Here is a 10591-nt window from a genome sequence, read left to right as displayed (position 1 = left end):
CACAAACCTTCCATATAAATGAAACATTTAGTGAAAACACTACTGTAACAAAGACAAAGTCTTTAATTGTGAAGGAATTGTAAAAGTGAATGATAATATTTATTCATAAATATACTATAGGAAAATTCCGAGAATTAAGTAACCACAAACCTTCCATATAAATGAAACATTTAGTGAAAACACTACTGTAACAAAAACAAAGTCTTTAATTATTTCTAATATTTAGCAAATCCTTCAAATACGAAATCGATTAATTAGTTTAAGCTGCATACGATAAAGAATCGTGTCTATTATGAAATCTGGTTGGCAACCACCTGGTCGAAGATGGAGTTGCACCTTTTCGCTGTAATCATAGTAATCATAGTAGCCTCGGAAGTTAGGGGCGTGCGTCGGACGCAAAAGGTGTTCGCACTCGCGACTGAAAGGATTACTTGGGGAGTTTGAAATATTATACGGAGCTCCCGACGCTATCAAAGTTGTCAAACCGTCGCAGACTCGTTCATGCGCGTTTCGTTGGAACGACGAGTGAAAATGAAGTCTCGGCGACGCGGCAACTTGACTCGGCCGAGATTTGTCGGAACCTTTACGCTCCGAATATTTCAAACCTTTTTCCCCGTGCCAGTCTGCTCGCTGGTCTCATCCATTTTCCAACCTTTTGTTAGGGTTTCGGTTACCTGGGGAGTCACTTACTGGGAGCCATGATTGGAGACGCTGGAAGGCAGAAAGTGGCTCGATGGAAAGAAAAGGGGAAAATTATTAGTGTCACTCTTACAACATCGCAATTGTTACGTTTTCTTAAATTTTTCTTTTCAAAATCCTTTTTATTATTAAATTTAATTATATCGTGCACACAATTTGGGTTCTATTAAATTGTAACAAAATTCAAGTTTCAGTAAAATATATTTATTATGTATTAGGTAATCACGTTGACACAGATAGATATAAACAGATATAGATAAAATGTAATCAGAATGTGTACGCCCTTGATAGTCGAGATGCAGTTAAAAATGCTGTTATAAAATTCACACAAAATAACTAACTTATTTTACATCTGAAGGACTTACTAAATCTAAAAAATGATTAAATGCTTAATGCTTCATATAATAGTACTCTCACTAAATGTTCAATTCATATGGAACCTTCGTAGTTACTATAATTTTCTGATAACATCGACCAGTGTATTTTCACAATGATATTTAAATGTTAACACATACACCCCCCCCCCCCACACCGTTCAGGTCACTGAGTAACCTGGATCGTTAATATTGCCACTATCCAGGAACACAATACCAAGAACTGTTTCATAACATCATTTACTGATGCATAATCTTCGGCTACAATACACTAATCATGTCGTGACCAACGACCTGCGTACCATAATTGTCACTTTTCAACCACCACGTGACATTGTTAATAGTACTTCGTACTCCATACGATTTATGAACAGCACTACAAGTCAAAGATTCCCTACTCAAGACTGTTCAAAATTCTTTCTGACGAATGCAAGAATGTAAAGGAAACAGTGTTTGAAGCAAAGAATGTGGAGTTGTGTATGGATCGCGAAGAAAGGTCTGAACGCAAAGAAAAGATTTGAATCTGGATCGATACTGAAACTGGTCTTCGGAAGAAGCGCTATTGTTCTCGCAAGACAGCCTCTGGAATTGAAGAGCAACGTCTCTGGGTGTACGTTACCGTGTCAAACTCCACGCGTGAATTTTTCTTTCTTATCTAACCCGGAATTTAATAAGTTTCATCGAGATTTCGTGTAGTCATTCTCGTAATCAACCTTGATAACGCAAGTGATGAAAATGAACGCAGTTTTCCTGGCGTTAATTTACAAAGAAATGTAAACAATTCTACTAGTAGAGGACAAACAATTTGATATTGTGTATATATTGATAGAGAGTTGGAAAAAAGATCTCTTGGGATATTTATTATAGGGGTAATCAATTTGAAACAAATTCTTTGGAATGAAATGCAACTTCGAATTTTATTCAATTTTACTCAAATTTAATTAATAATTACTACTTCTGTATAAGAGACAGTGTAGACAAATTTGATACAGATTTAATAACGTTAAGGAATATTAAATTTAGAAGAATTTAATCAATGAATCTATCGAAATTTTGTATATATTAAGTCGTCCCATAAGTTCGTGCCGAAGACTGTGTCGAAATTTAATAAAAAACCACAGAAATTTTCTAGTAACGGTATAATGAGTATCTGAGAGAGGTGAGAAACTATTGTGAAATGAGACAGATTATCTTTTCTTGTGACACTTAAGAGTATGTTTCACATATTCATTTGAGAAATCGAAGTATAAATGGCACGAACGTTTAGGACGACCTAATATATTCAGATCCATTGATTGGCGACGAAATTCCTAATTTTCGATTTCTGTATCGTGACCCAGCCAAACACAATCTCGCACACAGTATATACGACGTCACAAATTAACAGGCTTCTTGTCCAAGGCCAATAGAAGCTTGGCCTAATTGCACCTCGTGTCTCATGTTTTTCAACCCTTAAAACTCTGAAAAGGCCATTTCTAACGAGCATTTCTTTCTTTGACGATTTTATTTTTCATACGTCACGAAACTAACGATAGACAACTAAATTGTACTTTTGTTAACAAATTCTTATCGATACAAAGACTTCAAGGTGTTTCAAAGACTCCGGATACAAATTAATTGTACTAATACAATCTGACAGATAAAAATAGATGTATAAAGATGATCAATCAAAAATAATTGAAAACGTTTAATAAAAATCAGTTCGTATAGTTTCTGCTTTGGTATTATATTAGGTTGTCCCAAAAGTTTCTTTCGCTTTATTAATAAGTAACACATGCACAATAGTTTATGTTTTATGTTACATTACTGAATTGTGCACGAATATATATGAAATTAGATTGTCTATTTATATAAACACGACCACATAAAATAATTGAGTGCAACTCGCGAAAGAAACTTTCGGGACAACCTAATATATTGGAGCCAGAGTGGAAAAGTGCATTTCCTTTACGAAATAGAGCACTGTCGCGGACATTGCTTTAATTTGTGGAACACCCCTTGCATTCGAGCGTAAGTAAGAAGACTTGCTGGACCTTACCAGCGATATCGATCCAGCAACTGGCAGTTTGAATACCAGATTCTGTATTCTAATGTGCAGACGAGGAGCTAGCCTTTTTGTGCATATACGGTGACCGGAATATAAATTAGGAAATATTCAATTTTAATTATAATTTGTTAGGAAATATATCGACAACTACTTGGATCGTGACAGCGACATCGGCTGATGTCGATTGTTTTTTTATTGTTCCTTATGCGCTCTATGCGTACGATCGCGACAATAGTTCAAGTTCATTTATATATGTATCTTTACGCGTGAACAGTTCATCTACACCTTAACCCACAAACCAAATCTGACATAATTCTTATGTGTTGATTTATCCACGTATTAGATGTAGTATTAATTAATTCATGGACCTCCTGAAAAAATTATCTCTTTTCCAAAAGATAAAATAAAATTCGTGCAACAAAGCAGGGCTAGACTCGATAGTAACTGAAAGTGGAACGATAACCTACTTTTTCAAGACTATTATCAGTGTTTACCGTCGCCATGGTCCAATAACAGTATCGTATAGCACAATAGGTAGACTAAAAATTTAATCGAGGCCAAATTTTCTTTTCTCCAACACTAACTTGACTTTTTCTTTTTGTTTCAGGTAAGTCGCGGAAACTTAACACAGACTACGGCGAATTTCCAATGAAACATTTTAACCACAGGTATTCATCATAATTGAGCCGTTCACTGCACAAGTCGATCAACTCCACTTTTTGAAAAATCTTCAATTTACGTGTCAAAGCACTCGGTACAGTCACAAACTTGTTATATTTATAATACCTTTCCTGAAGAGAATTTTAAAAAACAATGTGCATTATTTTATCGCATTTCACAACTTTTTATTTTATGGCGTTAATCGATTTGTTCGATAAACGGCTCAATTATTCATTATTAACAACGAGGTACTTTCTCGCAAATATTATATTTTGAAAGCACTATATCGAATTCCATTATTTCACATAGTATACTTTGTCTTTTTCAAATTGTACACGAAACAAAGAAATGCATTCTACGAACAATCCTAATCATTCTCGCAAATTTTTTAAACAATTCTTCCACTTCTAAATGGAAAATCACAACAGTGAAAACAATAGAACGCAAGAAGTGCGTAAGTAATTACATCCTCGACAATTCTCCTTATCTACGCGATATCTCGTCCTTCTTCCAAGTGCAGAAGATGACGTCAAACGTCGCGCGTTTCAAGCAAGCGTCCATTAGATTACGATTCGATAGTTATTAACATCGCGTTCGTCAAGGTAGCCGATTCGTTAGCGATCCTTCACAGACGATACACGTAAAAGAAAGGTCTGTAATAAATTACCGTTGAATAAGAATCTCGCGATAACGCACAGTAATCGCGATCTTATCTTATCTAGCGATTACGAAGCTCTCGGAAAGAGGAACGGTTACATATCGATAAATAATAACTGAGGATGCAAGATCGCGTACGAGCGAGCCTGGAAAAAAATGTTTTCCCGTTTGGATACGTTGCTCGCGAACCTAGCTGCATCGCGATGAAAAAAAACAGCAGCATCTGCTGAAATACCAGCCATTCGTGTTCATTGAACCTGCATTTGTATTTCAATTCTTTTCTTCCTCTTTCTTTTTTTTTTAAGCTACGGACCGTTTTGCTCATTCATCGCGGTCGACTCCGCGGTTTCGCTGGCTCCGATTTCAAGAAAATCATTGAACGTCTGAATCACGCTCGCACTTTCCTCTTGGAAAATTTGAAAAACTGCCAATTCATCAAAAACGTTCGCTCGGTATTGGAAACGCAAGCTAAAATGAAAAATAACGGAGCTCTGTTGACATATCTCGTGCATGAGACACATCACTCCATTGATGGTTGATAGTTGAGCCGTTCACTGCACAAATCAATCAATTCCAATTTTTGAAAAATCTTAAATTTAAGTGTCGAAGCATTTGGTATGGTCTGGTCACTATTAAACGACAACATTTTTTTTTTTGGCTGATGAATAATTTATTTCAGAGGCCATTTTGATCGCTTTGATCGATTTTTTCTTTTATTGTCGTTAATCGATTTGTGCAATGAATAGCGTGCTTTAAAATTGGTATGAATTTTACAAGAAACAAACCACCCGGGAATAAATAGGCTATGGATTAATCCCTCGCGCGAAGTTCCTAACTGGTTCCTCGAAGTAGCTCTCTAGGCCAGACCTTCAAAGAGTCTGACCAACGTGATTGTGAGAGGGAAATGAGGCTCTTTCTGTAGCAACACGTAGGGCAATTCATGTCCTCGGTACCTGGGGGATACGCAAACTGTGCGAACCTGTATGTGTGTGTGTGTGTCTTTTGAAGAAATCGCTTCCTCGCGGGTCTGACGGTGTCTTTGAACACCCTAACGTCGAGGAGATGATCGAACTGTGTGGAGAAAAAGTAGTTTTTGCTAGGAATGATGTTCCCTTGAGTGGCGCAGGAAAGAGTGATCAATCACGATAACTTTCGTGTGATATTTAGATTTTGCTTCATAAGTCATCTTAGAGATGCTTGCAATAGGACTGTGTAGAGTCTTAGGCAAGGATATTGATACTAAAGATCGATTCAGACTATACGACACGGACCGTCACGTTCCGGCAACGACACGTACCGGCACCGACACGACAAAACATTAAAACACGCGTTTTAAAGTCTATTTACACATATCCGTAACGTGTCAGTATCAATAACGTTACGGAATGGTGTCGGACGTGTGTGAACATGCTCATTCAAAAACAACAGAAGAACATTTAAAATCACTGACACTGATGGAACATTACAGAACTGAATAGATACGGAACTGACACGTTACGGATATGTGTAAATAAACCTTTAATGGAACTATACACACTTAACAGACACCGACCTGAACGTTCCGTCAACGGGAATAGTGTGAATATATGTTTTGTCGTGTCGGTGCCGGTACGTGTCGTTACCGAAACGTGACGGTCCGTGTCTTATAGTCCGAATCGACCTTAAGACGATTTTTAGAATCAGTAGAGACCCTTTGCTAATATTTTGTTGGTAACACAGAGCAATTTGTTGGTACAAACTCTATCAATAACGCAGACCACGATATCGTTAAAATAGAACAGTCAGTCGTTAAAGCAGTCGATAACTGTCGATAAGAACATGCTAACAGACTTATTTTGCCATTGAAAAAATAAACCCCTGAAGCTCCTTTTGGAAAACTCTTTACTTATCAGTAACCTTCTCTCAATTAATATTAGGTTGTCCCAAAGGTTTCTTTCGCTTTATTAATAAGTAATACATGCACAATAATTTATGTTTTATGTTACATTACTGAATTGTGCACGATTCATTTTGTTCCATTACTGAATTGTGCACGATTCATTTTGTTCCATTACTGTTACAACATGAACATCTATGAAATTAGATTGTCTATTTATATAAACACGACCACATAAAATAATTGAGCGCAACTCGCGAAAGAAACTTTCGGGACAACCTAATATATTTCTCATTGGATCGCCTTAATTACCTTTTCCTTTAACACGTTGGCTGCCAGGCTAAAACTCGTGAAAATTCCTACAAAGTTAAAACTTCGTCTCGAATAATTATTTAACGTCGTCACGAATCCTACCCAGATTTATTTTCATTATTGCCTCACCCTTTGGAATTATTCATTCAATTTGGAATTATTATCAAGTTTCACTTTCTTAATGAAAAGTCCTGTCACCCACTTCTGGCGACCAATGTGTTAATTTTACCAAACGGTGTATCAAGAAATATTTTACCATATCTGTCTTCGTTAATTTACCATACGACGATGTATCCTTTCGAACGACCTACAAAATTCGAACGAAGATCTACAACAGAATGTTGTCGGGCTTTTTCGTTGCAATGGTCTCGCAGTTGCGAATCTTTTTCCGCGCGACTTCCTATACATTGTCGTTGCGTAGTTAAGGAGAAAATGGGTCGCTAGGTTTATTTCCGGCTGGTTCGAAAAGATGAGGGGCATTTGATGTACAAAAGGAATTCGATACGCGTAAATTCCTTACGTCCTCCGTGGCAATTCGTGTGCGAGGCTTTTAAGGCCATCCATTTCCTCTGGCGTCGCATTCTCAGTATTGTTCGTTGCGTATCACGACACCGGTTCCCATCTCGAGATTTGTGATCTCTAGAAATCAGTGTCTTGGCTAACAATCTGTTTAAGTAGTTTTCGCTCTCCACTCTTTTCTCTCTCGTTGATATTCCGTTCATTCAATTCACTTGGACGCGTAAACCCGTGTAGGACTTAATCATTTTACAAGCTGTTATTTATGAAATATCAGGCGTGAAAATGTTACAACTCTCTCTTTACAACTCTAGCTTGTTGTTGTAGTAATATACTTGAAAAATTGACTTATAAATATTTACAAAATGAAGCAAACATTAATCATTGATTTAGTATACCACGTACAAAATACTCGCTCCAATTCAAACAAAAGAAATTCGTGAAATATTGATTAAAGGTAAAATCGAGTATCGGATCCGAATGGTCTAAAGATAATAAAGTAACGTGATTAATATAGAAATGCAGGATCGGTTCAGGGTCTAGAATTTCTTTCAGACTTCACAAAATTTGATATCAGTCCCTGAAAATGAACATTTTTCCTCCAAGATAGTACTTTTACTTACAGATAGAAAGGTGAACGTACGCGCAAGTTCATTTACTATAGCCAAGCTATATATACGGGAAATATAAAAATAACGTTCTCGCGCAACCCAGTTGCGGCAGTCGCCGTTATTTTTACATCAAAAGTTTAAACTTTCAACCGCCTTTTCGCTACCTGGAACGTTTATTAGGTTTTCCAAAAGAGGCTTCGGGATTTTGTTTCCTAATGGAACACAAGTGGTGCGGAATATAATTTACGTAATGCATTTATATTAATATGTCTACATTTTGATATCGAAAAACAAAATCCTGAAGGCCCCATCATAAAAAATCCTTTATAAAACATCTGACTCTATACTTTCAGATGATTACAATTAAATGATAATACTTAAAAAAAAAGAAAAAATGGAGAACTTCTTCGGGAAAACCTTAATTTGTACATTTTCAAATCTGATGTCTCGAAACGTTAAAATGAAAATGCTTCCTAGTGCCTGACTAAAATCCTCCTAAATAATTTATTTTAATTTGTGTTGTTGTTATATTATTTCCTCGTTAAAAATACACGATTAAACGGCGTACCACGTTGAACGAATAAAGATCATCCGAATCATTTTCCAGTCGAATAAACGTCGCGCACAAAAGGCTACACAACGTCTCTTTATTCGTCATCTGCTTACGAGTACGTTTGTCACGTCTATTTACGACGCCCTGTATCTTATCAACATTCTTTCGCGCGCTTGCAATACGCAAACGCGCCGATGCTTTATCGAGAACAGCAAACATGATATCATCGGCGATTAGAAAATTACAAGCGCCAGCAATATATTTTTTTTTTTTTCTTATTCGCGTGATTTATTAAAGAATAAAATATTCTTAGGCAGTTTCTATTTTAAGAGTTCGTTTCTCGATCTGCTATTTTTGTAATGTAAACAAATCGCGATCGTGACACGCGGAACGAGATTATTTTAAAAATACGAAACATGCTTTTAGTCGGGGATTAGTCAGGTAGGAAGACACTTTCTTGAGTAGGCGTTGACGGTGACAAAATAAAACGACTATGACGCTTCCAGATAGAATTTCGTCGACTTATGGAAATATGAAGATCGATAGCTGTTTTTTTATTATAACGTTTCGTAGGCTTTAATACATGAAAGACTCGTGTAAGAAGATAACGCAATGGTACACAATGCAAATATATGAAAATGAGATTGCACTTAAAAGCGTATTATTATGTAACTTTTTAACGATCTTGAAACGAGGAAAAATCGTTTCGAGCGCCACGTATGCCTTTTATAAATAGAAAAGCGTCGTATAACGTCATTGTACACTGACACAATACGTCGTTTTATATTCTTGATTCATCGCATAATAGAAATATTCCATAATAGAAGCTTGTGTATTGAATAATCCAGAAATCAGTTAGTCGAGTTCTCTGAGCAACGGCGAGATACTCGTTCAGATTTCACAAAAGATTCGGTTGATATAGTATTTATTATTGTAGAATTCAAATTCATTTTTGTTTACGCCTTTTAATTATTAAGTTTCTCGTGAACTAGGAAAAGAGACGTCCGTTCCCTAACAACCACTCCGTCTGTATAATCCCAAGTTACAGAAAAATTCAAGACTGTCAATGCTCCCAGTAAGACCACTCTTCACCTCGCATCCACTCTAGCTGCAGGTAGAAGCTCTCCTCCGCGTACTTCTCAGAAACAGAACAAACCGTAGATCCCCATCTTCCTATTTTCCCACATCTCCGCAGCGATTCTCCGATGTCACTTATCCCAGAGCTCCTAGCAGCATTCGCGAAGGCTAATAGGTTCCCCTCGACTCGCGAATAACTTCTCCTTCGGTTAGTAATAACCCTAGAATCAACTAATCAGCGCAAGTCGTGGCGCCTACGAGATCGCCAGGTACACTGCGCTTATCGAGCTGGTAGGGCAACATTCCACGGTTGGGAATGACCGTACTCATTCCTCCGTGGTCTCCTGCGAATACTGAAAGGATTCACCGGTGAAGGTGCAGTGCCGCCTGTCTCGCAGGTGTGTTGGTGCGTGTCTGTGAAACGTGAAAGGTGAAACAGGAAACCATTTCGTTCACCTGTTCCACGCCGAAAATCGAACTCGGAGGAACCTTGATCCGACCTTCTCCTCCTCGTTGAAACATTAAAGGCCTTTGGCTGGCCTGACAACATTCCTCGGCCCACGCTTCTTCTTCTTCTTCTTCTTCTTCTTCGTCCTTTTCGTCCTTTATTTTGCCTCCTCCGATTTTCCAACCACTTTTGCTCGTTTTAGATTCTCGCAGGCTATTTATTTATTTTATTTTCAGAGATCGGGGGTAATGTGTCGAAACGCAAAGGGTAGGATTAGGGAGGTATTAGGAAATAGATCTTGCGATATTGTTAGGTACTGTTAATATTAATTTTTTTTAGGAATTTCTTTTTATTTACTCCATTGAAAGTAAGAAAATTGAATAAATTATATTGTCTTCTATTATCTTTAGCAGAAGTAGAATAATGAGTATTAAATACTTGAAAGATGCAAAGCTATTTTGTTAAAACCGAGTAACTTATGAATGATACTCTCTCTTAAAAATTAAATGGGGATCTATTATTACAGTATATGATATGTTTCTTTTATTTTTTAAGACTCGACCAATTTCTGCAATTTCCAATGAAAATATTATCTTCATGATTTATAATTTTCCAAACACTACGCTCAAATTCCAATTATAAAAATTCATATAGAAAATGGAACTGTATGAATTCAAAGGATATTGTAGTATACAAATAACAATTTCTTTTTCCTAAAATCCTCTAACGTAACGTTTATTTCAAACAGTACTAAAGATCTT

The 10591-nt window shown here is 36.8% G+C and overlaps 1 protein-coding gene across 7 annotated transcripts in view; it reads left to right on the top strand.

The window, feature by feature from the left end:
• LOC128873564 (protein kinase C and casein kinase substrate in neurons protein 1) overlaps positions 1-10591 on the top strand; it is a 70922-nt gene that overhangs the window by 43157 nt on the left and 17174 nt on the right. Inside the window, exon 1 of one of the 7 annotated variants that reach the window (XM_054117404.1) lies at positions 3772-3788. The exons of the other annotated variants lie outside the window; for them this stretch is intronic. The gene's annotated coding sequence lies outside the window, so the exon portion shown is untranslated. Of the gene's footprint in view, positions 1-3771; positions 3789-10591 lie in introns of those variants that run through there. 7 annotated transcript variants of the gene reach the window in all.

Source organism: Hylaeus volcanicus, chromosome 1 (genome assembly GCF_026283585.1).
Source record: "Hylaeus volcanicus isolate JK05 chromosome 1, UHH_iyHylVolc1.0_haploid, whole genome shotgun sequence".
Taxonomy (NCBI): Eukaryota; Metazoa; Arthropoda; class Insecta; order Hymenoptera; family Colletidae; genus Hylaeus; species Hylaeus volcanicus.
The sequence above is the reverse complement of the archived record's forward strand: the minus strand, read 5'-3'. Positions and strand labels throughout refer to the sequence as shown.